Raw genomic sequence first — 25757 nt, 5'->3', positions numbered from 1 at the left:
ACACTTGGTGGAAAACATAACACACATGACAGCATATTAAACACACTAATGGCATTTGGGATGTACCGCAACATTTGTACTAGCAGATGAATTTCCCTGCATTGTTGTTTTGATACAATTTGTTCACTTTACAGTTAATTTTTCACTCATGGCAATTACCTCTTCAGCCCAATAAGCCATGGAGGAATTTTGCTGTCAAACAAAAAAGAAGATTCATCTGGATATCATCAAATTGGTAGCTCTGAATTTTACAGATTGGTGTTCTTGTCTTTTTTTTTTTAATCAGAGAGAGAGAGAGAGAGGGGGGGGGGATTATGGGAAAACTGGTCAAACTAATTTCAAGTTGTACAAAATCACAAAGAAATTTTACCCCCCCAAAAATGAAAAGTCATGAGAGAGATTCAGTAACTAATAAGACCTCTGCATGATTTTCAGAATGTTACATTTTTGCAAATATAAATTGGTTATACTGGGTACAGCGTTTAAAAAGTTATACTAGTTGGGATGAGGAACAAGAATGTTTTCAAATTTATAACAAATTGTAATGAGCAAGGATGATGACATGACAGCCTTACCATATAGATGCATGAGTGCGGGGCTGGACCGAGCCGCGGCCGAGCCCCGCAATTCTGTCCGTTTACAGTGTGGGGCTCGGCCCAGGCTTTTCATTCAATCCTTTCAATATTTTGTTGTGGTGGCGCTCTGTTCGTAAACAAATGCAATTTGGTATAGTCTGCTTTTCAGACCCTTTGCCAACTGGATTCCGTGGCGACAAAGTCGCCATTCGGGCAAAGGCCTTTGCTGGAGGGAAAATCCTTTGCAGGACAAAACCACCTCAAACTATACTAGTTTTCGACGTTGAGGGGTTTACTATCCTTAATAGCGAAATAGTACAGGCAGAAGGTCTGGAAGCCAAACTAAAATTGGCTGCGTATTTGGCCCAGTTTGCGTTTACACTGAGAAAAGGCAGGGCTCGGCCGCGGCTCGGTCGCCGAGACCACCTCCAGAGCGTGGCCAATTGCGCTGCCAATTTTGGCCCCGCACTTGGCCTTTTGCGCGTTTACACTGAAATGAAGGCCCAGCCCCGCACTGTGAACGGGGTCTATGTCATCATCGTTGTTCAGTGTAATTTGTTAAGTTTTTTTTTCAGAGCATTGGTTTCTCTGCTGAAGGACCACATTAAATTCCACAAATCTATATATGGAGCTGGTCGATTCATGAACTACATGATGTGAAATTATGAAAATCATAGTTCTAGAAATATATTGCCACTCAATCATCAGTTTAGCAGTGAAGAGGCTTTTAAAAACTTCTGTAACCGAAACAAAGAGAGATGTAGACAACAAAGGGTTCAAATGACCTTTTGATACACTACCAACAAAGTGTAGAAATTATGGTACAAAGACACAGCACCAAGCCACAGATATACAGCTCCTGTACAAAAAAGGACCCTGTCACATGATAGGACATGGTATTATTTCCTTGACATGCTTCAACAAATTATTTCTTTCTTCTTCTCCGAAACTGACTCCAGTGTTCGCTCAATCACCTGCACATGAATAACTTTAGTCAATGAACAGAATTGCTTTATCTTTTCATTTCTATGATCAGTGCCTTTCAGCAGTGATCCGAAACAAACATGTACGAAAAAGAAGCATTCTAGCACTTAAAATGGTTAACTGAATTTCTTTGATGTTTGTCAGCCAACTCATTTCGTTTGCAAAATGTGAACTCCCATGTCATAATATTCATCCTTTTAAGGCATTTACTTCCAATCAGGTCTACTGGAGTGACAAGTTTAAATCTATAAGCAGAAAAACGAGCAAAGAAAATGGGATTCCATCAAGATTTGAACTCGAGACCTCCGGATGCTAGCCTGGTGCTCTACCTACTGAGCTATTACTCTACATTTGCGACACAAGCATGTAAATGCCTACGGTACCATGTTGCATAACATCAGGTATATTGTATGCATAAATAAATCCACTGTTCTGAACATATATCCCCCAATAAAGGCGCGGTTAGACTGGCAAAAGATCGAGAAGTTTAACATCGCGATCTTTAAGATCTCGAAGTTTTGCCAGTGTGACCGCAAACTTCTCGCGAAACTTCTCGCGAAACTTCTCACTCTAACTAGAGATATTTCCCTCACCCCCGTCAAACTTCTCGATCTGTTTGTGGGCAGTGTCTCTGAAGCGCGAGGCCATTGTCATGTACAGATGTGCATTGTTAAGTCACAATCACAAGCCGTCCGACGGTGCGCTCCTTCTTCTTTCTTGCGCGCACGTACCAATGACCAAAACTTCTTGATCCAAGTTTGGCTGCCAGTGTGATCGCACAACAAAAGATCACAAAGACTTCGTGATCTTGAACTTCTCGATCTTTTGCCAGTCAGACCATGCCTATACTAACTTTCATATTACATATCAAAATGATACACAAATAACCAATACGGAAAGACAATCATATATCTGAACTAGAAATGTCGCTATGGCGACTGATATGCCTCCGCCATTATGCATGATTCTCCTAATAGGTCTATAATACATGTGGACAATGTGTGATTACATTTTCACAAAATTGGCAAAATATTAAAATGACATGTTTGTCACAAATGTATCAAATGTTCACCTTCCTTGACCTATGTTTAATTGGATGAATAGGAGAGCATGTATTTGGGGATTTAAGAACTTTAACTTCGACTTTGACCCTTTCATAAGTTTACGCAATTGAGTAATTTTCAGGGTATGGAGTAAAAGTGCAATTTCTGTCTTGAACAGTAAATTGTTATCATTTTCATCTGGCCTTTGATTCATAAGAGAATCACTGTCAGGCAGAACATACATAAATATGTACTAAGTTTAAAGATAACTTGAGCCACTTCCGATATATGGATAAAGAAGTAAGTTCAACACTTTCACTTGATCTTTGACCTTTTGACCTTTGACCTTCTTGGCAAAAAAAAGAAAAAATCCCAGAGAATATCTAGTGGGTTATACATGCATACATCAAGTTTAAAGAATAATCCTGCTGGCATTGCATAAATATAAGGAAAATAGTAAAATTTTGAAGTATTACCCTTGACCTTTGACCCCTGACCTTTGACCCCACGAACCCCAAATTCCCTAGATAACCACTGCCAGTCAGTACATGCATATATACTTTGTTCCATAAAGATACCTTGAACAATTTCCAAGATAGAGAGAAAAAAGTGAAATGTTAACATATTACTTGACCTTTTGACCTTTGATGTTTTGACCTCATGACCCCAAACTTTAACCAGAGAATCTTAATTGGGTAATACATGTATATACTAAGTTTCAAGAAAATATCTTAAGGCATTGCATAGATATGGGGGAAATAGTGAAATTTTAAGCATTAGACCTTGACCTTTTGACCTTTGACCTTGAGCATGTGCACCCAAAAGTTGATAGGCACAACTTCAACCCCTAATACACATACATGCCAAGTTTCATTAGGATACCTCAAAAGGTTTTGATAGTTACCTTGTCCACAAAATTCATTACGGACGGACGGACGGACGGACAACCCGAAAACATAATGCCTCCGGCACCACTACGTGGCGGAGGCATAAAAAATGATCATTTACACCAAAGTAAAACTTCGGCTGTTACAGGTAATAAGTATTTGCAAGATTTGGAAAAGGCTGGAGAAAGGGGGGGGGGGGGGCAGGCCAGAGGATGGGCTAATTCATATTCAATTCACTTTTACACAATGTCACTTGAAACATCCTGATAAAAACGTTTTGTCCTAACTTTCGGGGATCCTGCCCCAGTCTTCGCACCAAGTCGGGATGGGCATGCATGACTCTAGTAGGTTTCTGTAATCTATGTTTATTTTCTTTTTGTCAGCATGATTAAACACATATGGTATTAACATGACTGACAAATTCTCCACCCCCCCCCCCCCCAAAAAAAAAGGTCAGTCAGGGCGTTCAGACGCAAAAAAAAAAAAAAAATATATATATATATATATATTATATATATATATATACTAAAATGGAATAGCTATAGCAAAACGGTATAGCTATACGATGACTTTATGTCTGAACGCTGACTAACAAAACAACGTATAACGAAACAACATATAACGAAACGACGGTCAGTGCATCGTTTCAAACAAGAACTTGATAGCAAATCAACATTCCGTGTACGTCTGAATGTATGGCGAACATAGAACAGTATTAACTGGGCGGGGCTTATGTGAGCGCGCACGAAAGGTGACCCTATTCCTCTCACTAACGGTGACGTCATGACCACAACAACCCGTGCAGTAGGAAACTGCACATCTATACGACATTTTCCAGATCAGTCGAGATTAGCGTCTGAACGGTCTGTCTAGATAATTCTTAATACGTCATTTCTTCATCGAGTTTTGGTCTAAAACTGGCTTGCGTCTGAACAGGGGGAATATTTCTCTGCACATCTGTCACAATCCACAAGTTTCATCGGAAAATGCCACACTGGACATACGGACCTCATCAGAAAGCTTTTCAAGATTCCGCTCAACCTGTCCGATTGAGGTCACGTGCAATGTTTGCTGATGTTCACACACACTTCTGAATGGAGAGCCACACTCCTGGCCTCCTAACACTGATGAATGAGACCGCGCCCCTCACCAGTGCAACTTGACTGCATGGCCTGCAAGTGTTCTCTGGGCACGCACCCTCGTGGAATTAATTTATGAGTGGGATGGAGAACACATGATGACAACATCAAGGGTCACATATCTATAGTATGCCATTTGCAAACATGGCACAGGAATGCTGGAATCATGTCATTAATTATCTGTATAGGCACAGCTGAATCTCATTTGTCAATGTGAATATGCTGTCCTCCTACCCTCCCCCCCCCCCCAAAAAAAAAAGAGGAAAATGATAATCATGTATGCAAACCAAACTTCTCTAGTATGATCTATTAGTACTCACTTTCAGCTGCTTAAACAATGGAAAGGGTCAACAAAGGATACCACAGATTGAAATCAGACACGACTCAAATTGGGCAAAATCGTATTTAAACCACAGTTCACAAATTTGCTCTTCGTTCACATGCATGCTGTGGCATTTCATGCAAATGCTCTACGATGTGAATTCATACCTGGTAGGCTAAAACTTTCAAACATTTCTCATTGCTACAAAGGGTACCAAATCACCACTTTGTCCAACGGTTCATCACCCACTTTCTCATCTCACCGTTGCCTCGGTGGCAAAAGCTTATCTCACCAACACACTAATCACCTGTACTCTCATATTGATGCAAACAAAACAAATCAAATCCTGCCCTTCGTACTTTGCACCTTGCATGGTGTTGTGCACGCAATTTCCTGCATTAGTTTTCCACACAACTAATTGACATAAATCTGTAGAAGGTCAAAAAAAAAAGACACCCTGAGTGATTAAAAAAAAGAAAAATTACCATCGCATTCTACCAGGATCCCATAGGAAGTCTTTGCTTTAATTTGTTTTGTTTTTTCTTCACTTTATTCTTCTTTTTTTTGGGGGGGGGGGGGGGTGGTATAATACTTTGCTGTATGACAAGAATAATGTCAATATCCCAAAACATTGATATAGTAGTAAATATTTTGAAAGAAATCATAACAATTTCAACAATATTTCTATTTTTACTGTTGATCATTTTTTACTACGTACATGGGGGAAAAATCAAATAAATCTAGAACAGGCTGAATTTAAGTTGCTCAGAACAGCAAACACAGAAAAAGATGCGTAGGACACTGTGTTACACAGCCACATTTTTTGTTTTGATTTTCTATTCTGAAACAATTATCACATCATTAGTATGATTAATGATTAAACTTGATATGAATTCATACTTTTCATTTAATTTTTTAAAAGACTAAGAGGAGATTGAGTTGTATGTCTTGAATGATTTGATTGTGATATAAGGTTGATGAAACACTGTTGCGAACAATAATTCTCATGAAAATAACCACTTTTACAGTATCTTCTCCTCTTAGAAATGAGATGCAATGAGCAAAAACAATTCAATTAACAAAATATTGCTACGTCAGCCCACAACATGCCTTCTGTTTTGCACAATGTGGACTATACTTAATAATGACAAAACAAAATAAAGTGAAAAATGGAAGAAACCAGAAGGGACAATAATCAAGAATGCCATCTTTCCTTTGTCAAATATGTCATTATAATAAATCTCCCACATGATCCATATTATGTGTAAGAATGGTGGGAGAGAAAGAAAGAGAAAGAGAGACAGATAGATAGATATATAGATAGATAGACAGATAGATAGACAGATAGATAGATAGATAGACAGATAGATAGACAGATAGATAGACAGATAGACAGATAGATAGAGACAGATAGATAGACAGATAGATAGATAGATAGATAGATAGATAGATAGATAGATAGATAGACAGATAGATAGATAGATAGAGACAGATAGACAGCTAGATAGATAGACAGATAGATAGACAGACAGATAGACAGATAGATAGACAGATAGATAGATAGATAGACAGATAGATAGACAGATAGATAGATGGTGAGAGATAGATACAGGGAGATAAGAGGTTGCGCTAATGGGAGCAAATTCATAGAAATAGTTAATACTCTTCTTTTCCTCTTGCTTTCTGAGCTAAGAATCTCCATAAGTGTGTGGTGGACAGCCTTGAAAATCCAAGGAGAGAAGAAAGAGCTGTGCACCTCTCATTGATGATAATAGCATCATGGCGAAGCTAATGTATCAAACCTGACTTGTTGGTGAACAAGTAGTGACTGAGACTTCTGTAGGCAATGGTAGAGTTGGTTTGTCAGCTCATGTTAGCTTTGCATACAGGCTGTGAGCCATTTCCCCCTCCCCCTTATTCCCTCATTCCTACCCCCCCCCCATATCTCCCTCTCCAAGCCAGTAGCTTGTTCCATTCAATACATGCTTCAGCCTTGACAGAAACTAGTTCCTCCTAAGAAGGCCAGTACCTTACTATGAACTGAGCAGATGAACAGGGGAAGTGTACTATTGGAGGGGGGGGGGGGGGGGGTGGTACAAGTGATGGTAGGGGTTGGGAATATTGTCGCCGCTGCACTGAAATACTGAACAAGACATGCATGCATGAAACTAGGCAGATCTGAGAGCTAAACCTTTTCGCCCCGCAGAGGGCCTCCCTCAAAATGTAACGAGAATCACATGCAACTTCCGTCCCTCTTCTAAATTTCATGGACTTGCCCCGAAAAGGAGAGAGAGAGAGAACACACACATTAATACACACACACACACACACACACACACACACACACACACACACACACACACACACACACACACACACACACACACAAAAGGTGAACTTCTGTTCTAATTTTAGCCAAAGTACTACTCTATGCGAGATCACAAATAACTCTACATCACAATACATATTTTTTGGCATTTTGAAACTCTTGAACAATCATGTTTGTCATCAACATTCTCTAAACATACCTCAGAGTTGTTCTCTCTCTTTTTTTTTTCTTTTTTTCATAAACAGGTTGAATGATATCAAAGAAACTGATCTCCCCACCCACTCAGACTAAGGGGGAAAAAATGGTAACTTATCCATATATAATATTGTGAGGAAACAAAATTAATCTTTTTGAGGATCATGATGGAAATCTACTAGGCTACTCCAGAAAAGGGTAATTTATTTGTTGCATACATTGTCATTTCCTTTAGAGTCTTTTTCTTCTTCACCTCAACAATTAGCATCACATGCAAACTGCCTTGCTGAAATGTGAGCAGTATACCCTAGTCTTGCTGCTCCTCCTCTGTACACCACTCCTGACTATACAATACGTGCATGCGTGATATGGAGCTGTGAGCTAGCTCATTACAATACCATACCATGACACACAATCACAAACTTGGCGTTTATTTCTCACATTGTATGAGAAAAATACAGGATTATTTTCTTGCTGATCTTTATGCAGCTAGAAAGCTTTGCCTCTGAAAGAACCTTGTCATGCATGAGATCACTCTGACTTGTAACCAAATATAACATGACCTGTTTTGTGTAAATTCAGGAACCTTTGACTTTTCTTTCACACTTCAAAATGCACATTGAAAAAAAAAAGAACGAAAAATGGTGCTTAAAAAAGAAAATTACACACAATGCATTATTGCACACATCACATCTAGATTGTCTAAAATACTGTGCCACACTAATACTAGATGTACAAAAAAATAGAAAGAATTATATATATATATATATATATGTGTGTGTGTGTGCGTGTGTATCATTCTATCTATATAGTGGCGTTATCACTGGGTTAAAAGAAGCATAAGAAAGATAATATAATCTTTTCAAGAAAGTAAAATGGTCTAAAGACAGCCAATCCATTTTGCATGCAAATTTTTGAAAAATTTGTGAGAACACTTACGTTTTGAAGAAAACACTATTTGGAAACCTCCTGTAAATTTTGAACTCAAGAGGGTCTTTATTTGTTTAGTTAAATCGACCATTAAGATTTGAATAATTTTTTCATACTACGAAAAAATTACAAATCTAAACTACTAGTCTAGTTTTACAGACCTGTGTGATGCACTTAGTTGCACATGTAGTTCATGTAAATGGTGTGTTGTTATTTGCCATCAACAACAATGTAAGAGAAGCCAGTGAATTCTTCTTTTCTGACAGCTTTAACATGCATATCTTTTATTTGAAGTATAAGTATCATATTACAACCACAGGAGGATTAATGTATGCAGCTGTACCTAGTACACAGAATACGTTACGGTGAGCGTTCGGTGCATTATTCGAATTTTAATGGCTAACAACATTCAAATATCACAGAAATGTTATAGCTTTAAATAGTCTTGTCATTCTGGTGGAATATATCATGTTCTGTGCTATTTGGGAAGGAATGCAAAAGGGATGCCCCATCTTTAAACAGTGGACAGAAAATCGCAAGACTCACCAGCAATTCATCAAATCTGTTCTTTGTCCAATATCATCCGAACTAAAAGGCACCAACTGATCTCAAATATTTTGATACTTGGCAAGGCAGTAATTTTACTGGTCACGTGGACACCGCAGCGTTTAGGACAGCATTTTGGAGGGTTTGATAAGAATGTGTGGACTTTTGACCATTCACATTCAGCAGTTAATGTCAATGTTTTATCATCCTCTCGAATCTGCACGATATTTGCGCCCTCCCCCCACCCCACCCCCCATAACAACACTATCCAACAAACGAATCAATGATTGCACAATCAAGGTTCAAATACTGATACCAGCCAACTTCCCTGCATAACAACACACTTTGGCATCGAAACAGACAAATTTGACATTATACACTCCCAGATTGATAACTGTAGTCTCTCTTTCCAAACCCATTTTCACCAATCTATTACAACGAGCTGCTGCATCTCATTTCATTTAGCATCAAGACATGGTGCGCCAGAAGGTGCAAGAATCAATATGTCTATAAAAAATATAATGATCGCTCCTTGGCCTTGGCTTTAAAAAAAAAAATGTATTATGAAAGGTAAGAAAATGAGGACAAAGCTTTCATCTTGCATGTCATGATGATAAATACTTGATTTTCTATGTATCTTTGAGTCCACGAGGAGGAAATAGAGAGTGTCTTCAAATTTTCATTTGCATATTCATATCAGTTTCGCCTCCCTTCTTGAGCCAGAACTGAGGATCTCCAGGCATCTCATGGTGTAATGACAACTTCATCAAATCAATAACAAGGCAATCTAATCTGTTTGTCTACAGGCCCCAAATAAAGCAAGCACATGGTCACTAAATATCCAATTTGAGGAATATTCACTGGAGAAAGAGAGAAGGTTGTTTTGGATGAGAGCTGTGCAGGACAGTAGCAAGTTCCCGACAATTGATCACACAAACGACGAGTAAGGCATGTCTGTGTGAAAGTTGGTGTGTCTTCTTGGAAGTCATCCTTTCCACTGGTATGAATTGTCATCCAAGCCTCATGACAAGAGCATCATCACACACTCCTTCGAAAACCGTTTAACACAAACTTGTGCGAAACACAATGCCATTTCCAGATTTTTTAAGGAAGGCATTGATTTTCTATTTCAACGGCAGATATCAACAAACATATTGTATTGTTATGACTCCATCATCATGTAGAAGAATGTCCCAGATTTGTTTGGATTAGATTAATGGAACATGATGCTTGGTTTTGAAGGAAAAGTGAACCACCATGTAGAATTTTGTGTCAAAAACAAATTCCAGGAGCAGAGCAAATCTGTTTCCATAGCGACGTGGGATTTTGATTCGCCACCATTAAAGGTATTGTTTACCATTGGGAGCAGTGATTAAAAAAAGATGTTTTGAGTTATCACAGTTGACGATTAGGGCCTATGTGTAGGTCAGTTGTATCACAAAACATCCTACCACATAAACATTTCGTAATAAAGTCTAAAATATCACTATTTTTCTCAATAAACCATAACTGTAGATGGTTTAGTCTTGAAAATTTTAATCATAACGATTGTTCACATTCTGGACATTTAACAGTACTTAATATTTATCATACTGATCAACATTTTTACATTGGTTGTTTCTATCCCTAACTCACGTTTTAGAACTATTTTGAAGCACTACAGCTGGGTTTCTGTTTCATCTGCAAATGGTAATAATGCCTTTATTAAAGGTATTGCTTACCATTGGGAGCAGTGATTTTAAAAATGCTGTAGTTATCACATTTGATGCATATGTGTAGGTCAGTTGTAACACAAAACATCATACCATATAAAAACTTCACAATAAAGCCTAAAAACGAGATATTACTATTTTTCTCTATACACCATAACTGTAAATGTTTTATTCTAGAAACTATTATAACAATTGTTCACAGTTTGTATATCTAGTGATACTTAACATTGATTATACTGATTAAAATTTCTATATCGGTTGTTTGTGGGCCTATAGATCCCTTACTCACATTAAAGTTTAGAACCATTTTGAAGTACTAAAGCTGGGTTTTTGTTTCATCTGCAAATGGTAAACTAGAAAAGCACTCTGAGAGCGCAGACCTCCACAAAGCAGTTACTTTCCACCGATGATCTTGCTCTTCCCAAAGAGATTTTAAAAGCTCTTTGGGCTCTTCCATAGAGATCAGTGATTTCTACCCATAGGTATACATGCTGAAAAATCGCACGATTTCCCAATATAGAAGCCTTTGTTATGTCATAAAACCTCAGCTGCGCGGCGCACCTCGCCCTAGCAGAAACTAGAGCACGCACTTTAGTGCCCGCATGCATACCTCAAATACGCGCAGCTTGAACTCCCAAGTTCATTGACCCTACCTGCCAAAATATAAAAAAACCTTCATAAATTCCCCCAAAATTCTCGGATCACTACCAAAATTTAATCATCTGTTACTTGTATCATTCTAAACCTTTCCTGCAAGTTTCATCCAAATCCGTTCACCACTTTTTGAGTTATTTTGCACAAGGACAAACAAACACACAAACACACAAACCAACGGTAACGAAACCATAACCTCCCTTGGCGGAGGTAATGATGTTTTTAAAGTCATGCCAGATTAGGGCCTATTTTTCGATACCCTATTACATCTGATCTCTATCCAAACCGTAGGCAATGTTTCCCCTGTTTAATGACAACTTAATTTTCTCATATGATAAATCCACTTAGAGCATAACACATACCTTTTTTTTGGGGTCAATCTTATATTTTTCTTTCTTTTTCATATAAACAATATACAAATATACATAAAAACAAGATACAGCCACACACACACACACACACACACACACACACACATACCCATACACCCACATGAATGCACCACAGAAAAAATGGCAACAACAACAATAAGAACAACAACAACGACAACAAAAAGTTGGGCTATTGGATTACACTCTAAGCTCAGGCACAGCGGAATGATGAATAGCCCACCATTCAGCGATCATGCCTAGTTGTGACACACATAAATAGCAAACAGCCATACAGCTGACCTCCAGGGGGACAGATTGAGTTCAATGTCCACTCACAGAAATACTTTGGATTGTTTTGGTGATCTCTCTCTCCCAATCTCTCTCTCTCTCTACCTATCTTTCTCTCATTTTTACAGGAAGAAAGAGATACGGGAAGGACTAAGAAGAATGTAGACCCATGCAGCGACTACATTATTCATCGGCTATAATATACGGCAGGTAATGGGACTCAGAGATGACTGTTAATGTGTTGCCTCCTTTCCGGCCAGGAATTTAATCTCCATACCTCTTCACACAGCGTCTGCTGCTGGGTTGTGCTGAAGGTTCATCCTGATACAACAAACAGACCTCTCATGCCATGTTTCTACTGTTTGCGTTTTCATATAAAATCAAGAGACCACGCCAGTCTGACACAAATGAATCGTTGGGGGAAAACAACAACAACAACTTCCCTTGCGCATCGAGGGAGATATGGATATGAATTCATCACGTACTTGTCTCTTTCATGTAATTTCCATCATTCTACGTCCGGAGGACTTGACCAAAATAAGAGATCATGCGTCAAAACATCAATGCAACGCCACAGATGCTTTTTCTCTTGTATACAGGGCATACTTAAATTCATTGGTACGGTATCTAAATAATATCTCTGAATGCTCCCCACCTGAATTTCTCCTGATCTTCCGAATCTTACTGCCTCCGTTACCCCCCTACCTTTCCACCATGAGAGAGATTCCAAGTATTGTCATCAATCTTGTGAAAGAAACCAACCCTGATCCTCCAAACCCCCATTCTACCTGCATATCTTGACACAAGATGATCCTCTTGAGCAGAGCTTTGTGAAATGTATTCCTCTGTGCTCCCTAAGCCTGACATACATACATACATACATACATACATACATACATACACCGTTTACCCACACATTCTCTCATGAGACTGAGGAAAGAGCCTAAAGTGATGCACACGCTCTGCCATTATTGGGCCATTTACAAGTGTGTGTGTGTGTGTGGGAGGTTGATAGAAATTGACCCAATTTTGGGGTCCACTTTAGTTGTGACAAGCAAGCCGGTGACAAGACAGAAGAAGTCTACATGCTGTCCCCAGCTGCGTCCTGCCAGTAGGGTCAAGTTCGTGGAACTTGTGGTTGGTGAGGGATGGTAGCAGACTGGTAATAGAGCAAACGTTCGTCCATTCATCCCGCGGGCTAAAACCAGGTGGAGAAATGTGTTTTGTGTGGTTGTGTGTGTGTGTGTGTGTGTGTGTGTGTGTGTGTGTGTGTGTGTGTGTGTGTGCTGCTTAAAAGAGGGAGACTGGGTCAGAAGGTTGGGACAACTGGGATGGGGGCAATGGAGGACAGAGGAGGAGGAGGAGGAGGAGGAGGAGGAGGAGGTGAAGGGGTGGGGGTGGGGGTGGGGGACTGGGGACAGGACAAGATAACAGCTCTCACAGTGGAGCTGTCCCACAAATTATGCATGAGGGTCAACATATAATAGATGGCTGTCATACATCATGCTGCCCCAAGGCACAAGAGCTGCATGTGTCATCGGTGTTACATCAAACACTCCTTTTTAGTTTCGCCTCCGGTACCACGGAATATCTACATGCTAGCCCAGCTCTTCCCTTCAATCACCAAACTCCTTTGTTCTTATCTTTCTATCTTTTTTTTTTCTCTCAACATTCTGCCATGATGATTGCAAAGCTCTAATCTAGTTCCAGTCATTCCAATGCAGTTCAACTGTTTGCTTTGCACCAATGATGGTACTGCAGAAGGTAAACTTGCAAAGTTATCATGCAGATACCCAGGGAAATTTTGCAAAGAAACACAACAACAACAACAACAACCCACCTTACACTGAAGGAGACGTAATCCGTCAATTGCGTGTCACTGCTAGAACTGACAAGTCCGTTTTCTAACTTCTTTCACAAATCATGCATGGGCATGTGCTGTGATACTAGTGGCAAATCCAACATAACTCTACACTGAGATATAATATTTCAGCTACCTTCATTTGTGGTTTCTCATTAAACAGCCTCTTTCCAGAAAGGGCTCTGAACAGATCACTTCTCCGAAAGCCAGTGTCTTACCTGAAATGAATGAAAACAAGAAAAGAGAAAATAAATGGCAGCATTAATCAACATGGTAATAACAATCATAAAAGCATTAGAGGGTAATTCCATGAAGTTGGGGCAGTGTCCATGTAGCATCGTGATATTTAAAAAATACATTTCAGCATAACTCAATATTAATTCTGCTATACATTTATTGTTTGTAGGCTTTACATTTGCATTGAGGCCACACATTTTCCTGGAAATTTTGTGCCATTCAGACTCAATTTTGATGAAGTTATTAAGCAATATGTAACAGTGTCCTGCAGCATCGTGACGTGTCCATGTAGCATCGTGATATTTTAAAATTTGGTCCTAAGAGACAAATTATGGCAATTAGCTTGACCAAAATTTGATGCAATATGCATATTTACAAGATATGAATGACATAGCTAGATATCTCAAATTTCCTGTACACAGTTTTAATTTTAAAAGAAAATTACAAAATGTATCACGATGCTATGCGGTGTCCTTTTTTTGTGACATTTGGTGGACACCGCGTAGCATAGTGACACATTGTGTAATTTTCTTGTAAAAGTAAAACTGTGGAAAGGAGAGTTAAGATATTTAGCTATCTGACTAATCTAGTAATTATGCATATTAAAATCAAATTTTGGTCAAGCTAATTGCATTAATTTGTCTTTTAGGACCAGATTTTAACTATCACTATGCTACATGTACACGTCACGATGCTACAGGACACCGTTACATATCGTTTTAATAACTTCATCAAAATTGAGTCTGAATGGCACAAAATTTCCAGGAAAATGTATGGTCTCAATACAAATGTAAAGCCTATAAACAATATATGTATAGCATAATTAGCATTGAGTTATGCTAAAATGTCACACTTTGTGCCCCAACTTCATGGAATTACCCATGAAATGCCAAATAAATTCTGATAGAAAAACACAATTAGTGAGCTTTGGAGGCCATTGTCATCTGCGAACTTTGGAGCACTAACATACAAGAGTTAAGCCGACCATACATGACATATCAACAGTCTTCCTAACAGGGGAAAGGGCAAGTCAAAGTAGGCAGTAGCACAAAGTCGTAAAAGGGGCTGAAAACAAAGACTACTCTTTGTCACGGCATCATGAATGGATGTGTGTCATAATGGGATTGACTTTGGTGAAGATGGGGAGGGTGGGGTAAGTTGAGAACCTGTAATGGGGAAGGGGGGAAAAGGGAAGGGGGGGGGGACAACCATTATGTGTAATTGCACCGATGAATAATAGACCATGTCCACTCACTCATTCTGCCTTTGACCACTCCGTGCACTGACATTTTAATGATTTGCCGACTTTTTTTCCCCCCCCCCTGTTACTGAATAAGCTACCCCAGCAAAGAGCAATGCATAATGGGTTCAACATGTATCTTAAAGGCCGCGAACACTTTCCACCAAACACCATGAATTATACCTTAGATTCCCAAAAGCAGAGACATCATGGCCTCAAGCGCTTTGCATAAAATCTGATCATACGTGATATCAACTGCTGCATCAAACCAAGTGAAGTTACAAATCCCACATCTCTCTTTCTTGTTCTATAAAGCTCCATTCATATGAGGCATCCAACACTGTGTTTGTTTGTTTCGACTCACATCAACACAAAGTGGCGTTGCACCTTAAAGAGACTGCACTGGAGATGAAGGGTTGCCTAGCAACGTGGTCATAGGCATCATCCCTTTCATTTCTGCCCACTTCGCATCAATCATGTCACAGAGGATATGCGATTAAAAAAAAAAAAGACTATTCCCTGTATCATAATGGCAATCAACAGGGCGAGCTCTTACACTCATATATCTCGGTCCTTTCCATTCATTCAAATAGTGTGTCTATGACTGGATACAAATAATGATATACAAAGTAATGTCTGAATACTTCACACATATTTCTAAAGCTAAAGAATCAACAAAACGTGGACACAAGTACTACAATAAAGATTTCTTATGCATTTTCATCGAAAAAAACCCCACAATAATGACTGACACAGGATGAAAGCTACATTATGTCAGATGCTAGTTCTTAAATTTTCATGAAAGTGGTATGGACTTAATTAATCCAATTTGTGCCCCCTCCCCCAACATCATATTTAAAGTGTTTGATTCCGTTAGCAATATTGCATGGATATATATATATATACTTCAGAATGCAACCATCAAGTTAATCAATTTAAGTGCCCTTACGGTCATCTTGCAGGGCGACCAATGCTGCAGTAAACAGATTGGCAATCAATCATAATTAGCCTTTGTCTTTGATCTCCCATTCATATAGAAAAATATAAGCTTGGACCCTCCATTCTCATATAGGACTCGTGAAACAGTTGTAATCATTCATTTTGTCTTTAATTCACAGTTTACCTAGAATTCCAAAAAAATCCCCCAAAAATCAACAACAACCAAAAGACAAAAATGCAACAACAAAACAAACTTGAATTATAAAATAAACAAGTTCACCTTGAAGTAGCCATGTTAGTGTATTTTACATGTGTGTGCTTGTGTGTATGTGTGTACATATGAATGTGCATGTACACAACACACACACACACGCATATATACATATATGTATATATACGATACACAATTGTGTGTACATAAATGTGTGTTTATGTGTGTTGTGTTATGTGTGTGAATCTTGAAGTGAATATCTCTGATCAGCAAATTCTTTCCACATCCCGTTCCCTCACAATGGAATGATTGATCATAATTCAGGACTACCACTAATAACGGTTTACAGTTCTTCATAATTGTCATTCCGTGTATTTCAGTCTTAAAAAGCCACGGAACCACAATTTTGCATGGTGCTTCTTTGCTAAATTGTTAGTTTTGTTTTGTTTCTAGACCAACCTGATGCGAGATGATACAGGTACTGTACGCGCTCTGCCAACCATGTATGGCTCTATGACTGCCAAAAAATTGAAAACTGATATGTTCTACTAATTGCTACATTCACTCAATTCATGAATATATATTTTGGTATCACTTCCCTTTAAGAATAAGTTCGTATTTAGTCTTGAAATATCTCATAAACTCAACATATATGAAATTACTTATGCTTTTCTTACTGCACATCCATGTATCCACTTGGTCTAGAGGAACTTATAAAATAGATGAATTCCAAATTGTTTTCATAAGAAAGTATAAAGTTCATTGCTCTCTCGAGCACATACTTTTGGTGTAAGTATTCACACACATACCACTCTTCTTATCACAGAGAGCATACAGAGCATTATGTATGTACAGTGTGTGTGTATAATGCATGCATGAGCGTATATTGCTGGCATTTATCTCCTCTCTCTCTCTCTCTATAGGCCTATATATACATATATTCTCTTCTATCAAAAGACAAACAAACCACTATTATGGATACCCTTAAAAGACAGGGTTGTAGTAAATTCCATGAACACCAATACGATGACATTCAAGAACATAATTAATCTTAAGAGTTTCAATTTTACTCATTTCCTGGCGATATCATTGCACATGCTTCACTTTGTGTAGTGTAAAAGTGGAAATTTTCGGGGTGTTGAAATTTTCGCGCATTTCGCGCAACCACAAACTAGCACGAAAATAAAAGCATGCGAATATTTTTGCTTGCCATATGTTCCAGTAATTGATATCTTGATTCCACTGGATTAAAAACATGTGAAACTTGTCTTACTCAGCCGAGAGTGAATAATTAGTCGCGCGAAAATATCCACTTTTACACTATCACTCAACAGTATGTCTCAATACCATCTCATGATCATGTTGTTACTTGTGCTCACTTAACCTGTTCTGTATGGGAACCTGGTGGCAATCTGTGGGGATTTTAGAACTCTGTATGGAATGGTGATTTTTTATTGACTGATTATCTGTTTCGCCCTCTCCCAGGTGAACAACATGACCGTATGGTAGATGGGACTAAACATTATCATATATTTCACTTCATGATATCTATTCTCCCGTCTCCATGAGTGCAACCTCAACGTAAAGGTGCATGGTCCCGGTGTTTTAGTCAAATGCGTACGCAGGCGCACGGCTTAAGTTTCCTACAGAGACCTACGCTATCGACTCCTCTTTAGCGCTTACGCTGTGGCCCACTTCCCCGAGTCCGAAGAAGTCCGATCCACTGTAGTCAGTGGTCCGATCACAGTTCGGCTCATGATTCGGCTGAGGGGGATGACAGCTTTAGCAAACTTCTTTTGTGATGTCATAATAAGAAGCACAAACGCACGCACCCTGGCATTACTACAGACTGCGTGACGCGCAGAGAAGACAACGAAGGCAACGTTACTTAGCAACACCTATGCACTTTACTCTTGATGACAGCTCAACTTCGGTAATCTTCGTATCAACGCTAATGGTGATCGGCAGTATCATCAACAGCGCCCTCTACACTACTGGGACTATGCACCTTTAAGCTCACCACTGCCCCTTAGCTGTCACTATTAGCTTTCCTCACACTCTTCCTATGTCGTTTCCCTCCTCCATTCTCCTCTCTCTAGGTTCATCTCTTGCCAATCACAGTCCTTTCAGGGATTACATACACACGGTATTACCGCAAACTTCTCCTCATCGTTTATATCACCATGTTAACTTTAAAACAACACATTCATGACATCTGTTGTGGACATTATAATAACGTCCTGTCAAAATATACTACTGTTCATTGTTTTACCAGAGTAAAGCAAGCTGCCCATAATTCGATCAAAAATGGCAACCAAGATTCAAACACCAGCTACATGTAGAAACCTATGCTTTTGCACGCAGTCAAATTTTGACAAGGGAGGTCAAACCTTGCTGCTGTTTTTTTTTTTTTAATGTCACCTAATCAACATCCAAGTCACATCAAACTGTAGAATCTAATCACTTCAGAGTCATACAAATATACACAAATATATACTATACATACATATAAATAGATATTTATGGATTTATATCAATACAAATGTCGTGCTGGTTGCTGTTAAATTTGATTGCATAACATAATCTATGCAACTATATAGATTGTGGAAGGATGATATAAATTCCATTCTAAAAAACAAGCCATTATCAAGCATTTTCATGATCACTTTAATAGTGCACACTGCCACTACATGACCCCAGTAACGACAGATTGTTGAACTCTAAGCAACTCTAATTTCAAAGCCATGCGTTCTGCCTCCTGACCCATAAAGCAGATGTACTTTGACCCCTCGTCAGAACAAAGGAGAATATGTAGGGCATGTAGGGATAAGCTTCAGATGCACATCATTTCTTCGCACTGACGTCTAGTGGGATTGGGACAGAGAGTCCATGGCAACGAACATCTCGTTTGGAATCCAGTATGAATCATCTCCGAGCAATGAGCCAGTTTACTACAGTTGGTATTAGAAGGAGAACATGTGGTCCCCATAGATGGGAACTAATAAAGGGTGGATGGTTTTTAAGAGCGTCGCTCTAATGACTGCATGGATGTAGAATCTCCATGGTTACAGGCATCCACAGATTGGATTCAGCCAAGGACGGTATCAGCCCTGAATTTACAGGTTGACCACAGAGTTCACATTGACTTCATCCTTACCACATGGAGATGGAAGTGACAGTCCATCCTAATAAATTTGTTGCTTTATATAAGAACAAAAAAAAAAAACAAAAACAGAAGTTGATCAGTGAAAAACTTGGGAAATAAATCAGACACACAAGAAAAGTCACGAACTGATAAACTTTAGAGAATAAGGCAAATTGGCAAGTCTGTGTGACATAAATTTGTTGCTTTTTTTTTATATAAACAGAAAAAACACAGAAGCTGATCAGTGAAAAGCTTAGGAAATAAATCAGACACACAAAAGTCACAAACTGATAAACTTCAGAGAGTTGAACAGAGAGGCAAATTGGCAACTCTGTGTGACATAGGTGTTGAGCAGCTCTCCATTTGGTTTGTACACAAAAAGTCATCAATCTAAACCCTCTGCCGAACGACATTTTCTCCAGACTTGTTCTTGGTATCAATAATGAGAATAATCCATTTTTTCATGTCCTCCACAGTGAGTCAGTTCTGTCCGGGTCCAAATATTTTAGAGAAAAAAAAAAATCAGTGAAATTGTGTGTACAAAACAAATTTCTTTTACTCTCTACACTTTTCATTTCTTTTTTTTTTTTCATAACTTTGTTTGTGTGTCTGATTATTCCCCCATATTTTCATCGATTTACTTCTCTGATTTTTCTGTTTTCATATAAAAGCAACATTATATCAGGATGGAATTCCCCTTAAATCTATAATAGCAGCTCGACTGAGGTACACCATTTTAGCTTTCCTGAGCTGACAACAAGCGCCCCATACAACTTCATTTAAACCATAAACAGAAAAGTAAAAGAAGCACACAATTAAATAGCTATCTAGTACTCATTGAGGCCAGAACATTCCAAGCTCTTTTGATGTTTACATAATTGCAGAGACAGAACAATTAATCTTAACAAACATTTTGCAAATTTGGAGCATGCCACTGCATGATGCAATGTTATAATGCAAGCGGTGGAAGTACTTACCAAAAAGAAACTCAAATTTCCAACTCCCAATATGCAAAATTCTCATCTGACATGATTCAATTTAAATACAGAGAAATATTATTTGGGAATTACACTCGAATGAGCAACATTACTGATTTGGAAGAAAAGCAACCCATTTTTTCTTCCGGTGTGATTATGAGTATTGGGTATGAGAATAAAGCCCTAAATGTGTCTCCTTCATGAATTCATAATGATGTTATGTCCTCCTGATACCCATGAAAATAGCATCAAAGAACAAGCAGCCAGATGTCTGTAATAACTTCTGCATTTTCTCTTGAATATTTCTCTTAAATAGAATTAAACTCAAATATATATGTAACTGAATGAATGCAGCAATACTAGCATAACATATCTGTGAAGTCTGAGGAAAATTTGACAATCCGTTCAAAAGTTATGGATTTTTAAAGTTTTGGTGCGGCCATAGGTGGGTGAGAGGACGACAACATTTCATGACGTCAACTATGGATGATATTATGAAGAAAATATAAAGCAATTAACATAATCATTCTCTGGCATAATGAAAAAGCAAATAACTGAGCTCTATCAGAAAGCAAGGAATATGTCAGTATCACGAGGAGGGAATGTCTACTTTTCATAAAATATCAATTTTGTGGAATTGTCTCTATACTTTATATCCTTCTCCAGTAGCTGTTGAAGTGTTCTCAAGCAGCCATGACTGCACTCCACGGCTGCACTAACCTTTCCACTTGCCACTTTCAAAAATTTGTGACTTTTGAATGGGTTTTGTCTGATATTCCTTAAACTTCACTGATGTGTTCTGTCTGATATTCCTTAAACTTCACTGATGTGTTCTACTAATATTGCTGCATTCACTCAATCCATATACAAATTCACTTTATATTTGGGTTTCATTACCCTTTAAAGGTATTGTTTACCATTAAAGGGATCGTACAGTTCTGGTTGAGACCTAATTTCAGGTTTCTAACATTTTAAGGTGAGATAATGAGAAATGTCATATAAAATATGAAAGAGCATGCAAGTCTATGAGGAATTCAATGTTTATTTGATAAAAATTGGTTTTGAAATAGCTGAGATATCCAAAAAGAGGGATTCTAATAAAGTGTGGGACCCACACTTTGTAACGATCGCTTTGTTTTACTTTGTTTTTTAATGTTTCAGTCATTCCAAACCCGATCTTCGTCAAATAAATTTTGAATTCCTCTTAAAATAGTATGTTCTGTACTATATCATAAGTGTTTTCTTGGTATCTCACAAAAATTTAAAAGCCCAATTCTCATCTCCACCAAAACTGTACTATCCCTTTAACATATGAAACAAAAACCCAGCTTTAGTGCTTCAAAATAGTTCTAAAATGTGAGTAAGGGGTAGAAACAACCAATGTAAAAATTGAATCTGTACAATCAATGTTAAATATTGTTAAATATACAAAATGTGAACAATAGTTACATAAAACATTTTTAGACTAAAACATCTAGTTATGATTTAGTGAGAAAAAGTGATATCTCCTTATATCTTAGGCTTTACTGTAGAATTTTCATATGGTAGGAAGTTTTATGATACAACTGGCCTACAGATATGCAACAAATGTGATAACTCAAACATTTTTTAAATCACTGCTCCCAATGGTAAACAGTACCTTTAAAAGGTCTATTTCATTAGAGGCTTTTCATTATCTCACTTAGGAATGTTCAAAACCTGAATCCCTACCTCAACCAGTACTGTACAGTACCTTTAACTCTGATGCAGAATGCAGGAACTCAATGTATCAACATCATGTTTTTCTCCATAAACTGGATATGACATCTACTATTCTATCAAAGCTTGTTAGAAGTCACATACAAATATGTATTACTCCTTGTTCACACAGTGCTCCAAATGACAGAGGTTTCTGCCCTTTCCCCGTAGCTTTTGGCTTGCACAACAAATTCATCAACGCATCAACATACCACGTGTGGACAAGATTGGGTATGTTTCCACCTCCCCTTCCAAGAAATAGATAGATCACAGGCACATATTGCATACCAGGAATGTGCAGAAAGAGTGGGGAATGGCAAGAGAAGAAATAGTACAAAATCACAAGCAGAAAATCTGTGATGTAACAGTACAATCAAATCGCTGAAATCTTATGTAACACACCCCCATGGACTATTGACACATTCTACTCCCACCCCCCCCCCTCAAAAAAAAGAAAACACGCATGAAGGAAAAAGACATTTAAACAGCTAGAATAAGCAAAGAATGCATTTGTGTTTGCATTCTTTTTCTAGGAAGCACCATTCTCCTGGCATTCAGCCAAGTATCACAATTTTTGCCAACATCGTAGCTTGTAATGAGTGGCCGTATCTCCCTCTCTCTCTAGAGTCTCTCGGCACTTTGCCAATTACTAACACATAGCTCACACAAGCGTATCCAAGTACAAGGATGCAAGCAGCACTGTAAGCAAAACACACATAAGGAATAGCTGCGAAGCCTATGTGTACAAAACTGTAAAGAGAACATCATTTGCTGAGAATCTGTTGTCATTTATTGATGTTTTATTTGCAATTGATGATGATAATAAAAATTCACATTATAATATCTCTGAGCACTAAAAAGGAAGAAATCAAGGAAGAAGGAGTTTCCAGAATGTTCTGACATAATAGCAATTACCAACTGCACATGCTACGGCATGAGTATATTGAATGAACAGATGAGTTTTTAACAATACATAGATGTGAATTTTTCTGTTGAGTCAGTTTGTTTAATACATTCAAGCAGATTATTCAACAGCTGAGGGGATGTTGACTGAAAAGATTGTAAACCGAAAGATTGGGTATTGACAGGTGGAAGCATTAAAAATGATGAGCAAGCATCCATTATTTTTTCAGGTTGTGATACTTGTGTGTGACACAAATACACTGCTTATCATCAAGGACTTGCAGTCAATTAATTATGCATCCCCACCAAAGGATTAACACTCACACTAGTAGCACAACTGTACCTGCTATGTTCAATATCTGCATATGGATGATTACCAGAAACCCTATCAAAATCTACATAATTTACAACAGAGGAGTTTTCATAAAGATTTTTACATGAATTTGCGAGATTTCATCCACAACGCGATACAAACGACACCAAACTGCACATATCTACCAGGAAAACACCGAAGTCTGGGGTGCGACGTGGGCATGGCTCGAAACCAAACAGAGTTTCCTTGCCTTGTCGAATCCAGTTTACAGCGTTCGCGCAGTGCACATGGAAATGATCAGGGTCGTGCGTACAGAGAGGCTACCACAGGAAGTCCAATGGCCACATCCAATGTTGCCCTCACGGCAGCAAATCCCATCCGATATATGCGATATTGTTCTCGAGATATTCTTCACGCGGGACATTGAAATGCCATGCTCTGCCGTCCCAAGTGTATTCACCCAACACTCCCATTTCAAGAAGATATCATATATGTAAACATGGACTCTTACCCTTTCAAAAAGGCTTGAGCTTGCCGTGTGATGTAAATGTCAAATGACTTAGCTGGGAGTGTGACATCCAATGGCTGAATAACATGAGAACATCCCATGTCCAAAGCAAACAGACTCATACCTACCCCCCCCCCCCCCCACCCCTCCACCACCCATTCCTCGATTCTTTCTCCTGCATACTTCCTCTTCCGCTGCTTCAAACTCTAAAACAACAAAATGTATCTGTGTGTGTGTGTGTGTGTGTGTGTGTTGGGGGGGGGGGGGTACTGAGAGGTAGTGATGTTCACCGGTCACATGTCGTTCATATGTATCAACCAAAGGGAACAATGCAAGAATCACCATCTGAACATTGTCTTTATAAGTTCTTGGGGGGGTTGTGCTTTTTAGGGGAGGGGGAATTGCTCTTTCTTTTATACAACTTCTTTGCACATTCAGAAATTAGAGAAGACAGGTTTAGCTGATATCATAGCACTGACTGCCCCATTCAATGCTAGTACATGTTCAGGTTATTAACAATATTGCTGCAACTCGTGCTATATTTCTGGTGAGCATGGGGGTAACATTCAGGGACAACTAACTCCTAATTTTTTCCCATGATTTGAATAAAAACTTTATATATGATGAGAAAAAATTTCTGAGAAAGTTAATGTATTATCAGAAAAAGTATGTAATCAATAGGCCCTATTTAAATGAACTAGGCCTACAACTTTCTGTTTTTGAACCTTCCTGTCCGCTCTTGTACGGAAACCCTCTTCCATGTGTTTGTAATGTATGAAGCATACATATTTGGACACACACTCCCTGCCATAGGTCACAGTAATAACATAGCCAGGGTGATTGTATGAACTTTGCTCCGATGTGTTTTGCTTTTAGGATCATTTCCTTCACAACAGCTCAACCAGATTTCAGGATTTACGAAGGGGAAAAAAAAAGGATCAGGAAGGGTGGGTGTGAAAAAACAAGATTTCATGTTCCTATGCTCCTAGAGACTAAGCTTCATGCACTGAGGAAGTAGGCTCTAGGAGGGAAGTTTCACAGTTCTAAGGGAAGCAGTGACCGAGAGTGTCACGGTTTTAAATGATTACAAACCCAGGAATCCGTCACAGGTTGAGCCATTTTGGTTCCGAAAATTCAGTGCCCTAATGGGCGATGATACTTCCTCAGTTTTAATGCATTCAGTGGAAATGAGCCCCACATCTTTATTGAAGCACATTTCAGGAAGAAATTAGACACAAGGAAGGTACTGCTTGATTCCTAGAAAGAATCCCTGAATCATTGACCCTACGCAGGATATACACCTAAATGAAGCAGAAATTTAGTTTATAGACTCCTGACACAAACATCTCAAAAAGTCCAAATAAAAATGCTATGATGACAGAGAAGGAGCTATCTCAAACATACGGACTTCAGTCCTGACAGAATTTAAAGGGATTGTACAGTTTTGGTTGAGACCTAATTTCAGGTTTCTAACATTTTTGTGTGAAATAATGGGAAAACCTCTTGTGAAACATGAAAGAGCATGTTATTCTAGGAGGAATTCAAGGTTTATTTGATGAAAATTGGTTTTGAAGTGGCTGAGATATCCAAAAAGAGCGATTCTACTAAAGTGTGGGATCCACACTTTATTACGATCGCTTTGTTTTACTTTGTTTTTGGATGTTTCAGTCATTCCAAGCCCTATTTCCATCAAATAAACTCTGAATTCCTC

At 38.5% G+C, this 25757-nt stretch overlaps 1 protein-coding gene across 4 annotated transcripts in view; it reads right to left on the bottom strand.

The window, feature by feature from the left end:
- LOC139709751 (uncharacterized) overlaps window positions 1–25757 on the bottom strand; it is a 202853-nt gene that overhangs the window by 88521 nt on the left and 88575 nt on the right. The window contains exons 1-2 of one of the 4 annotated variants that reach the window (XM_071621710.1): window positions 23724–24073; window positions 13973–14054 (exon numbers count right to left, since the gene is read on the bottom strand). The exons of 2 other annotated variants lie outside the window; for them this stretch is intronic. The gene's annotated coding sequence lies outside the window, so the exon portion shown is untranslated. Of the gene's footprint in view, window positions 1–13972; window positions 14055–23723; window positions 24074–25757 lie in introns of those variants that run through there. One more of the 4 variants, XM_071621708.1, reaches the window with a different exon arrangement.

The sequence above is a fragment of the Diadema antillarum genome, unplaced genomic scaffold (genome assembly GCF_040938485.1).
Source record: "Diadema antillarum isolate AM-2024a unplaced genomic scaffold, OU_Dant_1.0 seq00001469_RagTag, whole genome shotgun sequence".
Taxonomy (NCBI): Eukaryota; Metazoa; Echinodermata; class Echinoidea; order Diadematoida; family Diadematidae; genus Diadema; species Diadema antillarum.
The sequence above is the reverse complement of the archived record's forward strand: the minus strand, read 5'-3'. Positions and strand labels throughout refer to the sequence as shown.